Source organism: Rutilus rutilus, assembly GCF_951802725.1.
Source record: "Rutilus rutilus genome assembly, chromosome: 6".
Lineage (NCBI taxonomy): Eukaryota > Metazoa > Chordata > Actinopteri > Cypriniformes > Leuciscidae > Rutilus > Rutilus rutilus.
In genome coordinates this window covers 40,603,226-40,628,842 of record NC_140214.1, presented here as the reverse complement: position 1 = coordinate 40,628,842, position 25,617 = coordinate 40,603,226, and the positions used below count along the sequence as shown (strand labels likewise).

The following is a 25,617-nucleotide window of genomic DNA, read 5'->3' as shown; positions in this document are numbered from 1 at the left end:
TAATGCAATATGTAGATCGAGAGATTTACAAATAAACATTTATCAAAAGCATGTTGTATCTTATTTCATGTACACAGTTTAAGATGGTATTTCTACAAAAATAATGATATATCACCCATTGGCCACTCTGCTCTCTAAGATATCGGCATCAGCCATCAGTTGACCTTAATCTTGAAATATTAAAAACAAATAAAATTTCTTAGGTTCAAGTAATCTCATCTTTACTTAAATCATTAAAGATTTTATGTCAAAAAGACATGTACATGTGAATGGAGGCATTTTTAGAATTATAGTGAAAGGCCTTTAACTTGCCATAAAGTGTGAACTGTCTCATATACTGTAATGGTGTCGGTGCAGTCATGTCAATAATATTGTTGAATATTAAGTGTCCCCAACTAAGCAAGACAGAGGCAACAGTGGCAAGAACCTAAACTCCATCAGGTGACAGAAATAGAGAAAAAAATCCTATAGCTATTAGGGCTGAACGATTAATTGCATTTGCAATAATATCGCTATATGATGAAACGCAATTTTTTTAAACCGCAAAAGCTGCGATTACACTCTGGTCACGTGACACGCGAGAGAAAAGCCGTCTGCAGATGTAGCATCAACTTGGCACGCTACGCATAGGCCTGGCATACAGGAAAGAACATTTTGTTTAATTTATGTGATATTATGTTATAAAATATATAATTAATGTATAATGATATATTATGTTATAGATTCTCTCTCCAACGATTCTGGATCGATTCAGAGAATTTCAGAATCGAGTCTGAGCTTAGTTTTTAAACACAGATGCGTGATGACGCTGCGTGTGCTTTAGAAACAACCGTATTCTGCTTGCTTCTAATCTCTCTCTCTCTCTCTCTCTCTCTCTCTCTCTCTCTCTCTCTCTCTCACACACACACGACACCGCTCGAACCTTCCGAAAAATAATCTTTCATAAAGTTTGGAAAGGTTTAAGCGAATGACAAGGACATTCGAGGGCTTTATCACACAGGTTATGCCGCTTAGCTTGATGTTACTCTTGCAGTGTGCGGTCTCGCCCGCCGGAATTTATGCATCATTTATGTCTTTTGGAATGCAGTTGGCTTATATATTAAAAATAAGAAAATCACTGAGAAGGCTGCTTTCAATTTAATATACTGAGAAAAAAAACCTCTAAACTGAGAAAAAAAATCACTCACAGCTCTTGAATGGAAAAACGTTCGGACAGCCTACTTTTAAATACTGAAAGCACTCTTTGTTTATTGCTTGTAATATGTTTTTTTGTTTTTTTCTCTTTGTTATTTGCTAGCTTTTATATTTTGAAGCTATATTAGTTTATATAGCCTATTTAAAATTCTTAACGTAACGTTTTTTTATAAAAAAATTTTTAAATATGTATAATTACACATGTAATTAAATAAAGATTTTAAGTGTTATTAATAAGATTAATTAAGAAAAAAAAATAGATCATGAGGTGCCTAAAGATTCCCATCCCTACTATACAATGATTTATTGCTTGTCTTTGTCAAATAATACAGAAGATAAAGAACTTAAAAAGTAATCGCATATTAAATCGCAATCTCAATATTGGTTAAAAAATAATAATATCACAATTAGATTATTTTCCAAAATCGTTCAGCTGTAATAGCTATACAAGCTTTACACAAATATTTCTTTTCAAATATGCTTAATTTTATCTAGGAAATTTGTCACTGAATAAAAAACACTAACGTACAGGAAATAGTAGTTTTTGAAGATGAATGTTAGTTTAACTCAGCCTCTTTGCTGTATATGCTGTTTATGTAAAAACTAAATGGAAAATGTATTTAACATTTGTTTAAAGAAAATGTATTGTATGTGTTCCATCTAATTCTGTGTTGTGACTTATTGTAGGTTAAATGAATGTAACTTAACAGACAAAAGCTGTTCAGCTCTGGCTGCAGTTATTGGATCAGATACCAATCTGAAAGAGCTGAACATGAAAAATAATAATCTGCAGGATTCAGGAGTGAAGCTGCTCTGTACTGGACTGAAGAATATAAAGTGTAAATTGGAGATACTGAGGTAAGTTGAGCCACAGGAGTCACATGACTAGAGTGAGGTGCGATGACTGACAGGATGATGCCGGAGGCAAAAGCGCAACAGAACTTTTGTGAAAAATTCAAAGATCTTTTATTTATTTGTTACAACGTGGGTATACCATATCAATCCTGTCATTGTGCTATTTTATTGTTGTGTTTTTTCATCGAGTAATATTGAAGTGACATTAAGCATTCATTTTGTTCCAAGAAAAGGGAAGATAAATATCAGAATAAGAGCTACAGATCCTGAGGATCATTGGCAAATATCTTTTCTTGCAAAAGAAGTGCTCCACTGGCTCTGGGGGGTTAATAAAGGCCGGAAGCTAGTTATTTTAGTCGATAAAGTTTTAAATAAGGATATTTGTCTTACACAAACGCATCGCTTCACTTCAGAAGGCCTTTATTAACCTCCCAGAGCCATGTGGAGCACTTTTATCAAGGATGGATGCACTTTGATGGACTTGAAAAATATACAGCCATTCACCATTCACTATTATAAAGCTTGGAAGAGCCAGGACATTTTTTTTTTATATAATTCCGATTGTATTCGTCTGAAAGTAGGATGTCATAAACACCTAGGATGACTTAAGGGTGAGTAAATCATGGGCTAATTTTCATTTTTGGGTGAACTATCCCTTTAACACCTGGTACTGCACTGTAAGGCAAATAATTGCAAGGGATTATAATATTTGGTGAATAAAGTATTTTCTATATATGTATATTCTACTTCTTATAAGTTAACACTTAAATTGTGCACTGTAAACCCAAATAAGTTGGCAAAACTCAATACATTTAAGGCAATCAGTTGCCTCAAAATATTTAAGTTTCAAATTTTCAAAGTTTAAGTAACCTGAACTTGCAGATTTTTATTTTGTACTCATACATTTGACTTGGTCTTAACATGAAATGTTTGAGTACATTAATCCATACATTTAACTTAAAAGTTTCATGTAACCCCAATGTGAAAATATTTGTTATTATAAACTTAGCTGGTTATAACAAACTAGTTCAATAAATGCTAACATGCTAACAATAGCATAGTTAACACTTGCTGTATGAATGCTGCAATATAAAGCATTGACATGCTCTCAAACCAAGCCGCATGCACCACTTGTCATCATGACGGTAACTCTCCTAAAATCGACATTAACAAAACTTCTTCTAAATTAGCATAACAAAACATTAATCACTACTAAATCTCCCACTTACATTAATCTTACACAAAAAACATTATATTACATTTAATTTCAGCATGTACTCTCCCTTTTGAGTGCCATGGGCAAAGCATGCTGGGAAATAGAAATCCCAGCCCAGTTTCAGTTGAACTTTAGTTCGTCTAAATTTAAATAAATAATTTCATAAAACTCAAAACAATGAAACAGTTCAATTTACTTAAAATATATCAGTTCTGTGAAATTGAAAGAAAAAGAAAGTGCTAAATACTCATAAAAGTTAATCTGACTGAACTAATTAGTTAAATTTAAGTTTGTCCTACTGAAACCAATTAATTATTATGAGTGTTAGGGTGTAGTAATTATTACTTGCATACCTAGTGTTGAGTCAGAATTCTATGGAGCCCCTAAAGGGACGTGGTGGTGGACATTTTTTTAGGATGGGAGAATTTTATTTTTTCAAATCTTTTGCGTTCCCTCGCAAAACTTTTGCGTTCCCCCGAGAAACTTTGCGTTCCCACGCAAACCTTTTGCGTTCCCTTTGCAAAGATATTTGCGTTCCCACGCAAAACTTTTGCGTTCCCTCGCAAAGATATTTGCGTTCCCTCGCAAAGATAATTGCGTTCCCACGCAAAACCTGTTTTGAGCTCGGACAGACACTTACTGTTTAATGTCCCGCTGGCAGTGTTTCAGAGCTCCGTACGTTAATGGAGCATTTCATAATGTCTGAACTTGGACTCAAATATAAAGAAATGCGGTCAGTGCTTACCTCAAGGAGTGAAGTTGGCAATAATTTCACATAGGCTATTCGAACTTCTCTATTCTTGAGCTAAACGTTGTTAAAACACAAACGACACCTATTTACAATCACAGTAACCTAGACAACGAGCTACAACCCAATTCTCATCAAAACGAGCTTTATAATATTAATTTGTCTCCAAAGACGAATGAATATGAGACAAGTCCAAATAAGGGGCCAGCTGCAAAGTGCAAATACCAAAACCCTTCTGCACATTTTATATTATTAAACATATTCAATAGCTTCACAGTGACGCACTGTGCTGTCACCAAATTCAGTTCACACATCACTGCTCTCCTGCTGGTTATACTACATTACTTAGTTTGATAATAAAATGCATAATTTTTACAATTATTTATTATGAAATAAAATCAATAACTTCTCCCTTTTTAGAAAAAAATATTAAATAACTTCACACTATTATACAGTGTAATGACATCAAATTCAGTAAGCAAAAGCTGCATACAGTACCAATATAATTTGTGTAAAGAATAGGCCTACTTATTTTGTATGTGCAATTACTTCCCAAACTAAGTGTTGTAGGCCTATAACCAACATTAGAGCAGTGATGTATTTTTCATAATATAAAATGTGCAAAAGCAGTGTAGTATGACCAGTGAGTCATCACTGATGTGTAAACTGAATTGGGTGGCACTACAGTTTGTAACATTGAAGTTAATGACTATTTTTGTATTTCTGACTATGAGTTGATGCTGTAGTCGTTTTTGGGTTATATTGCACTTTGCAGACGGTCCCTTTGAACTAGTCTCTCAGCCGCTCATATAGATCCATGATCACCGTGATTTTGCCAAGTAAGACATGATCCTGGATCAACATATTTTGTTGATCCTGGAATAACATTCCTGTCCCAAAATGTTGTCCTTACCCTATCCTTACCCCTAAACCTAACCCTACCCATAACTTTTCTCTAAAATCAGAGGGAAATGATAGGTGAATAACACTGATGTTGAAGGCACCTCACCCTGGTTCTAAGCCTAAACTTGTCATAAACTGTAAACTTGTCCTTCAAATCTGATTGGTTGATTGGAAAGTTGTTCCAGGATCAACAAAGATGTTGATCCAGGAACATGTGGTACTTGATGAAATCACGTTCACCATAGATCCATTTAGCCTATATTATAAAAGCTTGTTTTGATGAGAATTGGGTTGTAGCTCGTTGTCTAGGTTACTGTGATTGTAAATAGGTGTCGTTTGTGGTTTAACAATGTTTAGCTCAAGAATATTGATCCGGGAAGTTCGAATAGCCTATGTGAATATATTGCCAACTTCACTGAACTCATTGAGTTAAGCACTGACCGCATTTCTTTATATTTGAGTCCAAGTTCAAACACTATGAAACGCTCCATTAACGTACGGAGCTCTGAAACACTGCCAGCGGGACATTAAACAGGAAGTGTCTGTCCGAGCACAAAACAAGTTTTGCGTGGGAACGCAAATATCTTTGCGAGGGAACGCAAAGTTTCTCGGGGGAACGCAAAAGTTTTGCGAGGGAACGCAAAAGATTAAAAAAAATCTCCCAACCTAAAAAAAATTTCACCACCACGTCCCTTTAGGGGCTCCGTAGAATTCAGATGATTCTGTTAGTCATACCTTCACTGTGAAGGTATTTTGGTCCATTTGTCCCACTCCTCCTTACAAAGCTGCTTCAGCTCAATGACATTTGTAGACTTTCCAGCATGAGCTGTGTTTCACGTACTTCCACAGCATTTCAATGGAGTTGAAGTCTGGACTTTAATTAGGCCATTCCCAAACTTTAATTTTCTCATTTTCCGACCATTTTCAGGTTACTTGTTGTGGATCATTCAGATCACAGACTTTCAGACCTGTACAGTTGTAAGACTGGATAAACTGGAAGAACTGGAAGAGAGGGCAACTCTCTGAGAAAACAAAGGAAATTAACATTTGAACTCTCTTGCTATATTACCTTCCCCATTCGAGACACGATCACACTTGAGTTGATCACCTCCCAATTTCTACATCATTCCCTCAAATTCTGTCCCCAGTAAGTCTGGGACAGTGATTAATGCAAAGTTCCCCTGTGAACTCATGTTTACATTTGAAAAGAGGTTTCTGCCTTGGTCTGAGTATTTAGGGAGATGCTGAAGAAGGCTTGTGGCGATTTGTAACTCAAATTAGATTTGATACCGGTGCCAAATCGTTACTTTTAAAATGGTACCAGTGCCTAAATGGTGCCTGAACCGATACTTTAAAAAAAGAGAACCTCAAAACTAGGGTTGAGTACCGAAACCCGGTTCCAATAGGGAACCGGTTCCGACGTAAACGGTAGTAACGAGACCGAATAAGAACGAAACTTTCGGTGCCTGATTTCGGTGCCTGACGTTTTTTACCGCCCCCTATAAAACATCTCGCGGCACGAATGATCCAATAATAAAACATATCCAGTAAACCAGCAGAGCATTCATTTAGTTTGTTTGTTAAATAAGAGACAATCTAACGCTGAAATGTGTTTTTTAAATCAAGTGATCAAAGTGCCCGTTGCCGCTGCGATCAGTGGCGCGGATACAGTGTTTTCTCTTGTGGCTTGCGCACACTGCACTCGCGCGCTTCAATACGTTGCGGAGATCGATCTATTTATGAGGCGCCGTCTATATGATTATGTGCGCAGAGAGTTTGTGTGTGCGTGCTCGCGTCTCAGATGAGTATGTGCACGGAGAGTTTGTGTGTGTGTGTGTGTGTTCGCGTCTCAGATGAGTATGCGCAGAGAGTTCCGCGCGTCTCGTGTGTGTAGAGTTTGCGTGTGTGTGCATGAGCGACTTTAGAAGTTGAGCATTTCATATGTATTAGTTTGAGCATTCAGCAGTATACATGTATGTGTGACTACTTAGTATATGTGTATGCAAGGGTTTCATATGTGCGTGAATGAAGTTTGATTTAAGCCCTATGGCGCCTCATATCTATTCGTTCTGGTGAAATCTCAAAATATAATGGACACAAAGTGTCCCTGCTTGATATACAACTACGGATGAGCATAATTGGTTTTGAAAAAAAAAAGACGAATGCGGATTAGAACCCAAAACCTCTGACATGCTTGACTAAAGTTCAAGTTCAGCTGCCAGTGTTCCTTTTCGGGTAAGTCTAGTATGGTAATGCCAACTGCAAATCTTGCATATAAAGTATGAAGTATATCAATATCAAGTATATTTATATGAGGCTATACTGTGTGTGTTAAATATTTCTGCTCAGTGTCAGATATTTCTCTGTTTTGTAAAAGAAAATTTTATCTTAACTCAAGTGTTTTCGGCTACATCAGTAGCCTTTTAAACGGCACAATTTTTCATTTAATTAGAAATCAGAAAATCTTTTTCAGAAAATCACACACACACACACACACTCACACACACACACACAGAGGTATTATTTTTTTGATAAAGTTTGTGCGGTTTAGTTTTCTTAAGTACCGTTTCAAGAACCGTTTAAGCACCGGAACCGTTTGAAAAATACAGAGTAGGTACTGGTATCGGATAAAACCCAACCAATACCCAACCCTACTCAAAACGATGGTGAATGATATTAAATAACGTTTTTTTTATTGAAAAAAAAAAAAAAAAAAAAAAACCTGAAACCTAAAATAAAGCTTGTGTAGATCACAACACTGAATAGTTGTTTTGACGAGGTATGTTGTTATGGGAAGAAGGAGGCGGGAACCGGCGAACATTTAAAGACTTTTAATGACAAAAATAAAACAAATACAAAATGAAAGTAAAAGCCAGCAGCCCCTCACGGACGACTGCTGGCAACACAGAACATCAAATAAAACACAGGCCTGTTCCTCTCTCGCTCTTCACTGTCGTCGCTCCTCCTTTATGCTTCCGCTCCTCCGTGAGAGATGCGAGACCGGTGCGTCGCGCACGTGTCACTCATTATCAATCACGCCACCGGCCTCGCGCCGTCCTCCCACGGCCCTCGACCTCGTCCTGCTCGCCACAGTTGTGATATAATATGACAGTGCTGAGAGCGTCTGTCTCTGGCTCAGCGCCAGCCAACACACAAACGCAGATTTGAATTTAGAAGTTGATGATCACACAATCTGAACATTAAGCACACCAGTGTGAACGATCGTACGCATCAAAGGGTTAACTAGAGATCACATGCAGTGATGATGCTTCTTACGTTCGTTTCGGAGAACCAGAGGGCAGATATTTCAACCGACAGCTGAGGCATTTAAGTGGCACCGAAATCTCGGTCCGGTTACATACCGGTTACTTAGGTACCGGTTCCATATCGGTGCCCGGTTTCGGTACCCAACCCTAATTATAAGACAAGTAAAGTTGAATGACTTATATCTGTAGTAGTGGCCATACCTCTACTGAAGTAAACGTTACTTTAATTTCAAGTGTATGCAATCACGGGGGCTTTACCAAAGTATCGTTGATTGTGTAAGCGTGAATGCGACCGATCTCAGGTATATAGCAATTACCCCTGTTTAGTGACCGAAGCTGGCGAGATTGTGATCGTGAGACCCACGTTAAACAAGGCGTAAGGACCTCTGACCGATATAGCTTCCTAATATGAACGGGTAAAGTATAAGTTAAGAGTTAAATAGAACAATCAAATGTATTGCTAAACTATTATATAATTGACCAATAACCAATTGGCAATCTAACTTAAATTCGAGGTCGTGATAAAATGGAGTCAGATAAAAGCTTAAATGGAATTAAATTACTTTGCCACGCGGAAAGACAGTAACACGCAGAGACCTTCACCCGTTCTGGCGGAAACCCCCATTTGGACAGATAAACGGGCTTACACAGTTTTAGATAATTGTAATCTCGAAAGTGATGTTGATGTCTAACATATTAAATATTTGTGTGCCTTTTGTTTGCCTCCATATTCAGTTGTCAGTTTTTGCAACTAACTTTCAATGAATTTGTACAAAGAACAACATTTAATTAAATTATAAGGATTTATATTGTTCAGGTTTATCTGATTAATCAGCTGAATGCTTTCATTCCTGTTCTAGACTCTCTAACTGCAGTGTGACAGAAGAAGGTTATAAAGCTCTGGCTTCAGCTCTGAGATCAAACCCTTCACACCTGATAGAGCTGGATCTCACAGGAAATGATCCTGGACAATCAGGAGTGAAGGAGCTTAAAGATTTACTACAGGATCCAGACTGTCAACTGAAGACACTGAGGTGAGACGGGATCAAATAATTAACTAAATTAGTTTGACAATTTGTTGCATCAAAATGATCAAGATCAGATCAGATGCTGCAGGTTCTGTCGTGATGATGATAAACGTCAACACAGTTTAGTTGTGATACGAGCTAAAGGTCAAATAGACATTATGGGTCAGTAAATGGGCTGCTATTCTGGAGTATACCTTGATAATTGAAATGCACAGTTTTATTTTTGTGCACACTTCTCATCAAAATTCTAGATAACCTTTTAGTGAAATAGTTTTCTGAACACAATAGTTTTCCATCAAGCCCAGATTCACTGCATCTCTCTACAGCAGGTCTATGAGTCTCCAGATGTTCACAAACATGCAGTTTCACAAGCCAGTTTTCTCTGTGCTGACGTTTCTCACTTCTCCTGCTTAAAAGCCAGAAAGATCTTAATTTCACACTCTGTATTCATACTGAAAACCATGATCTAGTGAGCTTTTGCCCTTCTGCTCTGTTAGACGTTTCTGTTCTTATGAGTTTGCTTTAGGACTGAGTGTCGCTCTAGTTTCTTTTAAATATATATTTATTTGTGTATTTAAATGTTCAAAGAAAAATAAAAAATGTTATCATATCAATCGTTTTTGTAATGCAACAGACATTTAGTTGAGAACTGAATTGACTCTTCTGCAGGTTTTTGAATCCTGCTGCAGAGGAAGCCTGTCAGTATGTGAATAGAGTTGTGGGTAAAAACCTGTTACTCCAGAGAGAGCTGAATCTGAGTGGACATAAACTAGGAGACACAGGAGTGAATCAGATCGCTGATCTACTGCAGGATAAACACTGTCAACTCAACACACTGATGTGAGTATTGCTCATTTATTTATAATATTACTTTACATTTTACATTTTTACATTTACATTTTAGTCATTTAGCAGACGCTTTTATCCAAAGCGACTTACAAATTAGGACTAAATTAAGCGAGTCATCATGAAGAGGCAAAAACAACGCAAGAAGTGCTCAAAATACAAAGTGGCAAGAGGCAAGTTTTCAGTTGTCTTTTGAATGTTGTCTTTCTTTACTTTTGGTTGTAATATTAGCTGATGATAATATTTCCTCACTTGTTTGAGTCAGAGCAGTTTTTTCCTCAGCATCACACAGAGCCACAACAATTTAAAGTAATAAAATTAAACAGCAAATTAAAAACACACATTTAAAACGTGATATGAAGCTTTAAATATTTGGTTAAGACAGACAGTTGGATCATGGGTCAGTAATTATTTCAGTTACTGTAGAGGCAGAACAGTGTTGCATTTTAAAAGTCTGTGATCAGTATCTGCCTGTAATAAGATCCACTGAACGCTAGTGATGGGCGCTTTCGAAACACGCTTCATGAAGCTACGAAACCTTTACGAATCTTTTGTTTCAAATCAGTGGTTCAGAGTCTGTATCAAACTGCCAGAGTCACATGATTTCAGTAAACGAGGCTTAGTTATGTCATAACTGTTTGGAAATGTCAGTGGTTCACCACTGGGGGGCGATGATCTCTGTGAACCCATGAATGATGCAGATTTACTGAGATTGAACAAGTGTCTGTGGGTTTAACCTGATCTCTGATCAGTTTTATACATTTGTAGACGTTTAAATTAGACATTAGCAGGGGCGATTCTAGGATTTTCATTTTAGGGGGGCTCAGCCCCCAATGAGGGTATGATTTAAAAAAAAAAAATTAGTTTATGGTGTAATGCTCATTATTAACTATATTACAGTTAACTATACAGTTAACTATATTAACTGTTTCATTCATTCATCCAGTAACATGCATATGGCAGGGTTTTATAATCACTGAGGTCCCAACCCACTGCGCATAGACACGTCGAAACGACGTATTTTCTACGACGTTTTTGCACGTCCAATTTTGCTCCCCTTGAAGGTGCAGACTGTGACGCCAGATGACGTCTTTTTCCGACGTCTTCCGCACGTCTAATGTTGACGGGAGTGGCCCCCGGGGACCAAACGAAATTTTTACGGAGAAGTCTAGTGGGGCTACATGCCCACCAAATTTCATGTTCCCCGGTGTTTCGGTGTCCCTGGTATCGTTGACGAAAAATTTACGGGGGCCCCAGCGCAGGGGGGGGAAGTGGCCCCCGGGGACCAAACGAAATTTTTCCGTAAAAGTCTTGTAGACCAACATACCATAAAAATTTCTTCATCCTCGGTGCCACGGTTCAGGTAGTTATTTAGGAAAAACTGCATTTTTTTGGGTTTGGGGGGGCCCAGCGCGGGGGGGGGAGTGGCCCCGGGGACCAAATGAAATTTTTACGTAGAAGTGTAGTGGGGCTACATGCCCACCAAATTTCATGTTCCCCGGTGCTTCGATGTCCCTGGTATCGTTGACGAAAAATTTACGGGGGCCCCAGCGCTAAATTTTTCCGTAAAAGTCTAGTAGACCAACATACCATAAAAATTTCTTCATCCTCGGTGCCACGGTTCAGGTAGTTATTTAGGAAAAACTGCATTTTTTTGGTTTTGGGGGGGCCCAGCGCGGGGGGGAGTGGCCCCCGGGGACCAAACGAAATTTTTCCGTAGAAGTCTAGTGGGGCTACATGCCCACCAAATTTCATGTTCCCCGGTGCTTCGGTGTCCCTGGTATCGTTGACGAAAAATTTACGGGGGCCCCAGCGCGGGGGGGGAAGTGGCCCCCGGGGACCAAACAAAATTTTTCCGTAAAAGTCTAGTAGACGAACATACCATAAAAATTTCTTCATCCTCCGTGCCACAGTTCAGGTAGTTATTTAGGAAAAACTGCATTTTTTGGGGTTTGGGGGGGCCCAGCGCGGGGGGGGAGTGGCCCCCGGGGACCAAACGAAATTTTTCCTTAGAAGTCTAGTGGGGCTACATGCCCACCAAATTTCATGTTCCCCGGTGTTTCGGTGTCCCTGGTATCGTTGACGAAAAATTTACGGGGGCCCCAGCGCGGGGGGGGGAGTGGCCCCCGGGGACCAAATGAAATTTTTCCGTAAAAGTCTAGTAGACCAACATACCATAAAAATTTCTTCATCCTCGGTGCCACGGTTCAGGTAGTTATTTAGGAAAAACTGAATTTTTTTGGGTTTGGGGGGGCCCAGCGCGGGGGGGGAGTGGCCCCCGGGGACCAAACGAAATTTTTCCTTAGAAGTCTAGTGGGGCTACATGCCCACCAAATTTCATGTTCCCCGGTGCTTCGGTGTCCCTGGTATCGTTGACGAAAAATTCAGTAAGGTGACAAAAAAAAAAAAAAAAAAAGACTTTGACAATCCCTATATGACCGCTTTCGCTAGCTATGCTAGCGGCGGTCATAATAATCTGTATACATATATATTAATCATGTTGATAATAACAATGTTGATATTTGTAAATAAAATAAAAAATATTCATGTCAATTTCCTGCACCTGTCTTAGACGTCCACATGGCGTCACAGTCTGCACCTTCAGGGAACCAAAATCTGACTTCCAAACATGACGTAGAAAAGACCTCATTTGGAGGTAACTTTGCAAACCTAGATCATGTCAATTTCCTGCACCTGTCTTAGACGTCCACATAACACCCAGAAAATGACCTATTCCGGCGTTCAAATATTGAACATTATATTGACGTCCAGGTGGGGTCATGGTTAGATGTCCAAATAGCAGACCTAGATTGCACGTTGCCTAAAGGTCAAAAATTGGTCTTGGACCGACTGACGCAATATAGACATGATCTGCCTGTCCAATAGACGTCTGATGTTTAGTGGGAAATGTCAGGTGTTTAGGGGGGTTCGGGGGCATGGTCCCCCGAGAAAAATTTGATTTCTCTGATCTACATATGTGCATTTTAAGATGTTTTGAAGGCCAAACAAATTGGATAACAATAGCTTTAAAACCATGTGCCGGCAGCTGTTTTTTTTCTCACCTCATCAGCATCACACTCTTTTTCTCTTTGTTTTTCTCTTGCTCTGTCTTTTCCCCTCCTAAAGCTGAGCTTTGACTGATATAGGCTTTTCATTTTTGTCTGTCAGTGAAGAAAGTAAACATAGGGTCAACTGATTTATGAATCATTTTCTCAGACAAAGCTACCAGGAAAGCTAGGTAACTAAGTTTATTAAATTCATTCACAATATGTACACATTCATTATTGATCTAGGCCTAATATATGGCCGTAGGCAGGGCTTTATAATCAAAGAGGTCATAAATTTGAAGTTGTTATGGGGTTAAACGTTTTTATTTCTCTGATATGTGCATTTCAAGACGTTTGAAGGCCAAAAAAGTATAAGAAATAGATTTAAAACCTGTCCTCTCCTCATCTCCATTACTCTGTCTTTTTCTCTCAGTCTCCTGATCTTGCCCTGTCTCTTCCCCTCCTGAAGCTGAACTTTTTTAATTTACTGAAGGCTACAAATTGTATTATATTAATTCTCAACATGTACACATTCATTATTAATCTTGTGCCTATGAAAACGGCTTTGTTAATGTTTCTTGTCCCCTCACAATGACATAATTACACGTTATATAGGCCTATTTTCAGCTCAAAATGGCGAAATTAGACAAAAGTTTATTAGTTTTCTAATTATTTTTGTCATTCGTTTAACATTTATGACCTAAAAAACTGTCAAATATAAAATGTTTAGTTTAGCTAACGTTACTTATTCTTAACTCGCACTTGACCGTAAACTGAAGCGTCAGTCGTGCTGCTAAAATTCGCGCTCGGATGAGAAACCGAACCGTCCTGTGTTGCTCCCAATGCTCTAGTAACATTACATTATGTAAACTGTAATGCATTTATGACAAAGAACTGCACCGATGCAGATGTAATATCATAGCAATCTATCAATAAATGCACTCACGACACACCACCTTGTACTCTCTGATGTTCGCTCTGCTGCGGCGCCCCTGCAGATTGAAAAATGCGCTAAATCCAAGCAGACTCAGATAAGGGGAGGAGCCGAAACTTGACGCAGCTTGCCGCCGTTTCAAATTAGTTTTTTAAAAGGGGACTGAAGCGATCAAAAATGTATTAATCAAATATTTTTTTAGGGGGGCTGGGCAGAAGCTGGAGCCCCCCTAAAAAGGGCCTAGTGACGCCCCTGGACATTAGTATAATTAAAAGGAATAAAATAGTTTCTTATTGGCCTGTTTAGATGAGCCATCCATAAAATAAACAAAACAAGCTCTGAAAATTGATAAAAGAGCACATATTATACAGACACTTGATATTTAATCATATTAGATGATTAGTTAATTGCATTTGATAGATTTTACTTTCAATAAAACATTTGAAATGGGTTTGTAGAAGGTGTTTTTATGCAGTTTTTGGCCTGAGTTTTTGGCCAGCGTGTGTCGTTTCGAAACTACACGCTTGCACGCTTAGACTAGCGCTTCAAAACAGTGAATCATTTTGTGAAGAAATTGTTTAAATAGATGTGCATCTTTGAAAAGCTTTGTTTCTCCCATCACTACTGAACACAAGTGCAGCTTTATTCAAATAAACGTGAACAAAACTAAAAAAACACAGACTTGAGTGAGAAACATGAAGGTCACCAACAGCAGTTACAGGGAACAAAGCCAGACAGAAAACAATGGTAACATGAAGGCAGGGCCATACGCAGGATTTTATAAAAACTGAGGTCCCAAAATTGATGCTGCTAGGGGGGTTCAGGGGAAATTTAGATTTTCCTGATCTGCACATGCGCAATTTAAGGTGTTTAAAGGACAAAAAAATTGGACATCAATAGCTTTAAAAGCATGTCAGTGTGCAGTAGCATAAATTATTTGTCAAGCAGAAAACAGATTCTTAACCATGAGAATCAAGTTAAATGTCAACAACCGGCGGTATTGCGGTGGTTGGGGGTTTTAAAAAGAAAAAGAAAAAGGAAAAAAAAGAGTGCTTATTTGAGCAAAAGGCTTTATTTGAGCAATTCCGTCAAAGAAACAACACACTAAAGCCTGTAAAGCATTGAAATAAATATCAGTAAATATTGGCAAATTAAATAATATAATAAAGTTAAATCTATAAAAAAAAATAATAAAAAAACGCGATACAGCCCATACCGCTCTGCGCTTTGAGAGAGAGGGATGTGGGACACGAGCAGGAAAGAGACCATCGATCTCTTTTCTGATATCTTCATGTTTTCTAGGCTACTTGTAAAAGGTATGAAGAGCTAATTTTATCTTCCACAAGGGCAAGACATTTTGGTTATGTTTGATATTGCGCTGCCAGAGAAAGCGAAACTAAATCACCAGTGCGTGTGAAGTGCGCTTTACAAATAAACTTGACACGCCGCATGTCTAATAAAAAGCACAAACTGTGTTAAAAAGAATTTGACGTACAAGGAAAAAAGTAGGCTATCTGTCCTATAGCGTTATACTTCACCACAGCAAAGCATACGAAAACAATAGGCCTAATTAAAGCGAACCAAGGAAGAAACGTTTATAATCCCCTTCGAAAATGGGTGAGATGTGAGTGAAGATTTGGGAAAAGAAACAAGAGATTCCAAGAAGGGATGAGTCACGATTTTTGAATATTCGAGAAGTTTATTTAATTATAGAATATCGAATAGGTTGTGTGATTATTCTCAAAAATAAAATCTCCATGTTTTCGGTGCTGATGCGGTGGTGTTCATGTAACCGGAGGGTGATGCTGCCAATAACGCACATAACAGCTGTCACAAAGAACTGGCAAAAGTAATGATTATGAATGTGTCAAATATAGCAAGGAGGCATTTTAATTGTTTATTAATAAACTAGCATTTTCTGTGTCAGTACTGGCTGCAAAGATGAAGTTAACGATGCTGCCTATAGAGAGAAATGCACACTTCATACAGATTACATAAGCAGAGAGTAGGCTAGTCGGTTTCTTTTCGTTTTGAATTGTGTAGTTTAAAAGTAGACAATTCAAGCTTTCTATATGGAATAACTAATGGAATATTGTTAAATTCGCTGATAAACGGGTGACCAGATCGCAAACCAGAATTCAAAACCGACAAAGTTTAAATTTATGGGCTCATGCACAACTCTCTCATTCGTCATGAATCCAAACGTTTCCATGGCTGCGATGTAACATTTAATTGCTAACCTATTTTTTATTTTGTAAACAAAGCTTTGTGCTTCACTCGTGTCATAATATTCACATAAAACAGCATTCACATACAAAAAAATGTGTTTTGGCGGACCACCTCCAGTGCTACTCAGCCATGGTGGTGCGGTTGTCAAGTTTACCGGCACAGCCCTATTACTATAATGCCTGCTTTATGTTACTCTATTGTATTTAACAATGTATTTATATTTAGACATAGAGATAATTATGTCCTTTTGTTTTGTTTCTGCGTCGACCAAAGCATTGGCGAGCTCGCACGCACGCCGCGGTCAAAAATAGTTCAACTTTTGCTGCTGCACTCAGTGATGATTACCCGCACGGCCAATAAAAATGGGGCATCCAAACAAGCGCGGAAATCAAAATGAAAACTCCGCCTACTTTTGCTCAGACCAGCGTAGCGCTAATCGCTCTGTATCTGAAGGGCTACATTTTATTTCTTCATTTAATAAACAAATTATTCAGTCAGATAGGTATTTGTTGTGAAAGAAATACAGTTACAATTTCAAGCATTTTCAAGCATTTTATCACAAATTTAAGCACTTTTCAAACCTTGAAAACACAACATCAAAATTCAAGCATTTTCAAGGATTTCAAGCACCTGTACGAACCCTGTGTATATCTTGCCTTCCCAAAGCTGAGCTTTGATTGATACAGTTTTTGCAAACTGATTATTTCTGTGGGTTGTTTTAAACTTCTATCGTAAAACAGCTGTTTAGTTTCGCTGCTTACATCATATCTTACACTTTATGACCGTTAACTGAAGCGTGTCATGAAGCGTTGCGCTGGAATTCGCGCTCGACTCGCAGCTTCTGTGAACATAAAGCTCGCCTACTTTGATTTGATTGGTCATCTCAAACATTTTAACATTGACAAGAGTTGTTAGTCCGCTGAAGCAGCTCATATTATGGCGCGCGCCCCGTGCCAAAATTAAACATCCGAACGACCGACCGTCCGAACGTCTTGTACTTATGAACGGGTGACCCACGTGACAACCTAACGTGACGTCAGCATCTTGAAGTTAGCAGTTTTTTAACCATGCAAGTATCCAAGCTGATGTGTAAAGGCTAAAAATGGACATTAAAGGCAATACACAGAGATATTGTACACCTAAAACAACACAATTTTTGTTTCCTGAATCCTGTGCTTGTGTTTTACTTTCAAAGAGCAGACATACTGTAGCCTACATACAAACATTCAATAGTCTTAATTTGACCAATATATTCATTTTAACTATTTTTTATTGTAAAGTTTTATTTTTTATTTTATTTTATTGTAAATGTTCACAACGTCCATACAAAACACTCCAAATTAATAAATGTATTTTTATTTTTTATTTTCTGCAATAATCTTAAATTTAAAAAATGGATCCAGATCCAGGAGGTTTTCATAAATATTAATATTAGATTTATATCTTTGGGAATATATATAATAATATATATAAATTGATATATACCGTTCAAAAGTTTGGGGTCAATACGATTTTTTATGTTTTTAAAAAAATGTTTTTAAAAGAAGTATCTTCTGCTCACCAAGGCTGCATTTATTTGATTTAAAAAAAAAAAACAAAAAAAAAACAACAGTAATATTGTGAAATATTATGACAATTTAAAATGACTGTTTTCTATCTTAATATATTTTAAACTGTAATTTATTCCTGTGATCAAAGCTGAATTTTCAGCATCATTACTCCAGTCTTCAGTGTCACATGATCCTTCAGAAATCATTCTAATATGATGATTTGATGCTCAAGAAACATTCATTATTATTATCAATGTTGAAAACAGTTGTGTACATTTTTTTTTTCAAAATTCTTTGATGAATAGAAAGTTCAAAAGAAATCTACAGTTTAAAATATTTGCAGATAATAAATATTATAAATTTAAGACCTATTTATGCGTCTTTGTTGTTTGTGTTTGTTTGTTAATAATGTTCTGTTATGTTGAGAATAAGAGTTTCTGTGTTGGATTGTAGTGGATTGAATTGTAGAGCACCTCCTAGTGCTCCAATAATAGGATATTCCAGAAACTAAAAAAAAAAAAAAACTACTACTACACTTTACTGTAATATGAAATATTGTTACTGAAAGTTTTATATAACATAATTAATTAATTTACTTTTCCAACTAATGTTGCAAGTCCAAAAAAGGACATACTGTCATATTAAGAACATTTATATCAGAAATATTGTGAACTACAGCAATAATTTTTTTTTTTTTTTTTTTAAGTTGGCTGCCAAAAATATAAATATTGGGAGTTGTCATTACAGGCTTAAAGACACTTCAAGAAAATATTTATTTGTTATTAGCTTGTTCAATATTAAAGTAGTTCAACATAAACATATTTTAGTTAATAACGACTTTAATGTTTAACATTACAATTCCAGGAGTCCTTAAGATAAACAGTGGACCTTAAAGGTACAATATGTAACTTTTTTGATTTAAAAATAGCAAAAAGCACTATATCTATGTTATATATTTTTTTTAGTTGTGTACTTACATTATCCCGACTGTTTTCAACAACTTTCAAACCAGGAGAAATTTGTAATTTAATTCGAAGACACGTCCCGTTTCTTTATTTCCGTTTTGTCGCCGTCAATGGCGTCATATCCGCGTTGTCCCTGGTTTCCGCTCGTATTGCCATAGTAACTTTAGGTTACTTACGTAACCCCGGTTCTCTGATAACATGAGTGAGGTATCTCACTATGGGAACGCCTCTGGGCGTGACAGATCTGGAAGTACCAATTACACCATGTCTGTCAGTTGACAGACCAATCACGACAGTGATGCGGGAGTCCCCTTACCACATATAAACCACTGCCAGTGGTCCCTACTTCATTCTCTGCATATCTCTTCCCTGTGCACTGCAAGGAGGGACGTGTGGTGAGATACCTCACTCATGTTATCAGAGAACCAGGGTTACGTAAGTAACCTAAAGTTCTCTTTCAAACATTCACTCGGTATCTCACTATGGGATATAGACAACTCCCGTATTGCAGATATGCTAACCGAAGCAGGCATGTCAACCAACTCAGTGATGCATGTAACATAACAATCCCCAATGAGTGTTTTTTTTTTTTTTTTTTTTACACACTTAAGACGGAATGAGCCAGTGATGGCTCAGTAACATCCAGTCTATAAAATCGGACAAATGTGTGAGGCGAAGCCCAACTTGCTGCAGCACATATGTCCTGAACTGAAACGCCCTTAAACAGTGCCCATGAGGTAGCCAGACCTCTGGTAGAATGAGCCCTCAGCCCTTCTGGAGGACAGAGACCACTGCTATTATAACCTAATATAATAGCTTCCACTACCCAGTGGGACAGGCGCTGACGCGAAATAGGTTTACCCTTATGAGAATCAGCCCATGAAACAAACAACTGATTACTCTTCCTTAGCGCTCTTGTTCTGTCCACATAGTGACGCAACGCACGGACAGGACACAAGCAATGAAGCCGCGCATCCTCTGACGAGAGAAAAGGCTGCGGATGGAAAGCCAGTGAATCCACCTGTTTACAGGAAAGAGCTGACTCGCTAACTTTAGGGACAAACGCTGGATTAGTTTTGAGAGTTACTCTCGAGTAGTCCATAGCGAACTGCATACAGGAGTTATGCACCGATAATGCGTGAAGTTCACTTACCCGCTTAGCGGTCGAAAGAGCCAATAATAAAGCAGCCTTTAGCGAAAGGAGCTTTAATTCAACACTCTCTATAGGCTCAAAAGGGGGCTGAGATAGTGCGTTAAGGACCACCGACAGATCCCACGGCGGAATCAGTGGCTTTGAAACCCTGTTCAAACGCCGTGCACCTCTCATAAACCTGCAAACAAGCGGGTGTTGACCTACAGTGTTTCTGTCAACCCCCACATGACACGCAGAAATTGCGGCAAGATAAACCTTAACAGTTGAAAAGGCTCTGCCCTTATCCAAAAGTTCCGGCAGAAAACGTCTCTGGTTACTTACGTAACCTATGTTCTCTGAATAGGGAACGAGACGCTGCGGATAGCGCAGTGGGATATTCTCTGAATGTGCCGATTGTCTGAAGCCCTATAGAATCACGCCAATTCATTGGCTGATGGCGCCCGCGCAATCTGGCTCCGCCCCGACGCTCTTACGTCGCATCATTACATATTCGCGCGCGCCATCTGCTCCTCAGATTTCTCTGCCGAAAAGAAAAACTGTCAGCAGCGCGAGGAGCTTGGCAGCTAACGCAGCGTCTCGTTCCCTATTCAGAGAACATAGGTTACGTAAGTAACCAGAGACGTTCTCTTTCATAGGTTCACTCAACGCTGCGGATAGCGCAGTGGGAACGGACTACCAAACTTGCCAAGCTAGAGCGCTTTCAATGACTGGTACATAAAGAGACAACGACCAAGATGAGTTCAAACAGAAAGAACCTGGGAACCCGGGGTCATGTCAAGATCCAAATTATAGAACCTTACAAAAGTGTGCGGAGAGGACCAGCCTGCCGCAACACAAATGTCCTCCAAAAGTGCTCCTCTAAAAAGAGCTTGAGAAGATGCCACACTTCTGGTGGAATGTGCTCTAACGCTAAGAGGTGAAGGTAAGCCACGCACCTCGTAAGCCAACGAGATAGCTTCTGTGACCCAGTGAGAAATCCTCTGCTTTGATGCAGCAAGCCCACGGCGGCCAGCACCGAAGCAAACCAGAAGCTGGTTAGATTTTCTCCAACCGCCTGAGCGGTCTACATATATCTTAAGAGAACGAACTGGGCAGAGCAAGTTAAGCTTCCTATCTTCCTCAGAAGAAAATGGAGGAGGGTGGAAAGCGTTAAGGTTAACCACCTGCGAGCGGAAAGTTGTGGAAAGAACTTTGGGGACATACCCTGGTCTCGGCCTCAAGGAAACCAAGTCCAAGCAAGACTCGCTAACAGAAAGAGCTTGTAAGTCTCCTACCCGCTTTAATGAGGACAAAGCCAACAAAAGAGAAACCTTGAGCGTCAGAATCCGCTCCGGAGCTGACTCCAAGGGCTCAAAGGGAGCCTTCGTCAAACCCTCTAGGACAACAGAAAGGTCCCATGAGGGAACTCTAGGGGAGCGAGCCGGTTTCAGGCGCTTAACCCCACGCATGAAGGCCGAAACTAACCTTAGTTTCCCCAGGGGAATCTCGTCCGATTCCCTATGTGCTGCAATAGCTGCGACATAAACTCTGAGAGTGGTAGCAGCTGCTCCAGAAGCAAACTTCTCCTGCAGGAATTCCAGTACTGAACCAACAGGGCAGTTAACTGGACTCCTATCATGTGCTAAGCACCATGCCTCAAAAACCTTCCACTTGGAAGAATATAGCCTCCTTGTAGAAGGGGCTCTAGCACTCGCAATGGTCTCCTGAACGTCAGTTGGGAGATCAGAACTTAATGCTAATGGCCTCTGATTGGCCAAACATACAGCTTCCACATGTCTGGGCGAGGATGCCATATCCTGCCCTGCAGCTGGGACAGCAGGTCCTCCCTGACCGGGATCCTCCAGGGGGAAGATTCCAGCAGAGGAATTAGCTCCGAAAACCATGGCTGAGACGGCCAGAACGGAGCTACCAGGAGGAGGCTGACTCCGCTCTCTCTCACTCTGGCCAAGACCGCCTGGATCAGTTTGATGGGCGGGAAGGCATAGAGTTTCTGCGTTGGCCAAGGGTGAGCGAACGCATCTATCCCTAATGGAGCCGGGGGACTCAGGGAGAACCACAGCGGGCATTGGGACGACTCTTGAGATGCAAAGAGGTCCACTTCCGCCTCTCCGAAAACCTCGCAGATCAGGGCCACTGTCTGGCGGTTCAACATCCATTCTCCCGATCTGAGTTTCTGCCTCGACAGAAAGTCTGCTGCGAGGTTCAGAACCCCTGGGACATGAACTGCTCTCAGAGATAGGAATCTGCTCTGAGACCACAGGAGAAGGTGACGCGCATGCCTGTCCAGGGTGCGCGACCGAGAACCCCCCTGCCGGTTCACATGAGACACCACTGCCATGTTGTCTGTTCTGACAATTACATGGTGTCCCTCCAGAAGAGGGAGAAAATGATGCAGAGCCAGAAAAACGGCTCTTAACTCCAGGCAGTTTATGTGTCAAGAGAGAGTCTCGCCAGTCCAGACCCCACACGCTGGTCTGCCCTCGAAAACTGCTCCCCAGCCGGTGAGAGAGGCATCCGTCGTAATCATCTGGCGACGAAATACCGCACCCATGCTGACCCCTTTCCGAAGAAAAAGAGGGTCCCGCCAAACTGACAGGGCTCGAAAGCAACTGTGCGATACCTTCAGTAGGCGAAGGGTTGGCCCCGGAGGGCCGAACCCCTGAGAGCTTCATCCACCACATGAAGGGTCTCATGTGGAGCAGGCCCAGCGGTAGCACGGAGGAGGCCGCGGCCATCAGGCCCAGCATCCTGCGGCAAGTGCCCACAGACACATGATGGCCTAGCGAAAAACGGGCCAAACATGACGTCAGACTGGAAATCCGTGCAGGAGCCAAACGGGCCTGCATGAGAACGGAATCCATGTTCACCCCCAAGAAAACGGTGCTTTGAGCCGGAGCAAGAACACTCTTCTCCGAGTTCAACCTCAAACCGAGAGACTGGATATGACTCAGGACGATGTCTCTGTGGTGGGTCACTAGCTCCCTGGACTGGGCTAAAATGAGCCAATCGTCCAGGTAATTTAGAATACGGATGCCCTGGAGCCGCAAAGGGGCCAGAGCTGCATCCATACACTTCGTGAATGTCCTCGGGGCCAGAGCGAGGCCCGAAGGGAAGGACCCTGTACTGGAACGCTCTCTCTCCAAAGGCGAACCTGAGGAACTGCCTGTGTCGCCGTACAACCTGGATGTGAAAGTAAGCATCCTTTAGGTCTACTGTCACGAACCAATCCCCTGGCCGAATCTGAGATATGATAGCTTTCAGCGTCAACATCTTGAATTTCCCTTTGTAAAGGGCGAAGTTCAGTCGGCGGAGGTCCAGTATGGGACGCAAACCGCCGCCCTTCTTCGGGACCAGGAAATAACGGCTGTAAAAGCCCCGTTCGGTTTCCCCTGAAGGAACCTCTTCGATTGCTCCTTTGAAAAGGAGGGATGAAACTTCCTGCTGAAGTACAGAAGCCTGAGTGGCGCTGTCTACTACGGTAGGAAAGACCCCGTTGAAACAAGGGGGATTGCGGCAAAACTGAAGAGTGTAACCGAACCGGACTGTGCGAAGAACCCAAGACGAAACCCCTGGTAAGCGCTCCCATTCTTGAAAGAAATGTGAGAGAGGAAGAGGGATGTTGTAATGCAGACGACATACCTGAGTGAGGGTGCCGTGTTGACGTTCGTGAGGTAGAGAAGTTGACTGTGCAGGAGAGCCCTTGGCGTCCTGACACGTGATGGGAGGCATCGATGCTGGGGTCATGGTGACCAGGTCCGCCCGCTCCGGAGGAAAGCGAAAAGTGCCTCCGAGAATGCGACCGGCAGTTATAGAGAGTGTCGGGGATGAGGGGAGAAAGCAAAAAGCGTCTCCTTCCTTCCGCGCCGGGCTGAGTAGAGATGGTGAAAAATGGCCTGCACTTCGAGACACTCTGAGTGGCGAAGGTGACAGGGCAAGGAAAGGAGAGCTGGGAGGTGGGCAGAAACGCTTGCGCGGTCTGTCCCAACCTTGAGGAAGCAGAGGAGCTCTCCTTTTTCCGACCGGAGGGTCAGGAACGGCTCTGGGCCGCCGGAGCGGTCGGTTTGTCGGACCGCTTCATCTGGAGGCGCTTGTGAGGCCGTTGGCGGGGAAACGGGCGACCGCGGGCTCCCCAAACCGTGGAAGGTGGGGGATGCACCGGTTCGCTCCTCCTGGAAGAGAACTCCGGTCTAAAAGAGGGACGTTCTCTGGGTCGAACAGGGGAGGGAGCAGAAGGTTCCCTAGCCCTCCTGGGCATGAACTGTCTGAACGCGGCCGATTGGGATTTGGAGGAGCGGAATTTCTCAACCACCGTGTTGACCGCCTCACCAAACAACCCTGTTTGAGAAATGGGGGCGTCCAGGAGGAAAACCTTCTCCTTGTCACGGATCTCCGTGAGATTAAGCCACAAGTGGCGTTCCACCGCAACGGAACCAGCCATAGAGCGACCTATAGCGCGTGCGGTATGCTTGGTGGCTCTTAAGGCTAAATCCGTAGCCTTACGAAGCTCCTTGACTGCTTCAGGGGTCACGCCGTCGCCCTCGTCCATTTCCTTAAGGACGTCCGCTTGGTAGGCCTGGAGAATGGCCATAGTGTGCAGGGTCATGCCTGCCTGCCCAGCCGCCATGTAGGATTTCCCAATGAGAGAGGAAGTAGTCCTACATGCTTTAGAGGGGAGGAGGGGGCGCGACTTCCAGGACGGTGCAGACGACGGAGCAAGATGGTCGGCTAAAGTTTCCTCAATCGCCGGAATGGCGGAGTAGCCCTGTTCCACAGAACCTACTAGGTTGGTGAAATCAGCAGCTGCTGCATTAGTGAGGCGCGCAGAGAAAGGCTGCTTCCAGGATCTGGAAATCTCGTGATGCAGATCACTGAAAAATGGCAGCTTTCTCCGTTGAGGCCTAGAATTAGGGCCACTGAGAAGTCTCTCGTCGAGTTTCGACGACTGAGATTCGCGGGGCTCGTCGGGCCAATCAATAGCGAGCTTCTCCGTAGCACGTGAAAGTACGTCAACGAGCTCCGCATAGGCCGCAGTAGGCCGTGCTTCCTGGCCGCTAGGCGGGATAACCTCGTCGGCGAGAGTAGGCCCGAAATCCTCGGAGTCGGAAGCCTCGGTAAAAAGTACATCCTCCAGCCCGAAAGAAACCGCGTCGCGTGCTCCCGGGCTGGGGCGCAAATAATCGTGTGAAAATTCGACTGGCATGCCTCGCGCGTGCCGAGGGGAGGGAGGGAGAGAAAGAGCGGGGCTCGTCTGCTCGAACTCCACATCCTCAAGCTCTACATCCGAACCCCAAGTCGCGGATCCTCGAGAGGCCTCGGGAGCGCGACAGGGGGAGACGAATGATTCCCTCTCAAAAACCGCGAGCCGCGATTTGAGGGTCTTGAGCAACAAATTTTCACAGAATTTGCATTTAGACGATCCTATGACTGCCTCGCGCGCATGTGAAAAACCCATACATTTAACACACTTACTGTGCGGGTCGTCGTTAGCGATGTAACGAGCACATGGCGGAGTACAGCGTCGGTATTCCATGGCAACTTCACCGAAAGGAGAAACAGAGTTCCACTTGAACAGTCGCAGAAGCGCCGAGAATAGTCCAGAAAGTTTGAGCTCAGAAAAATCACGAACGAAGGGCAACGTGACCGCTTCGTTCTGAAGGCAGAGAAATCTGAGGAGCAGATGGCG

At 41.5% G+C, this 25,617-nt stretch overlaps 1 protein-coding gene across 1 annotated transcript in view; it reads right to left on the bottom strand.

Annotated features, from left to right (window-relative positions):
- Window positions 1-25,617, bottom strand: part of LOC311291359 (uncharacterized protein) — a 796,365-nt gene that overhangs the window by 105,632 nt on the left and 665,116 nt on the right. The window lies entirely within an intron of this gene.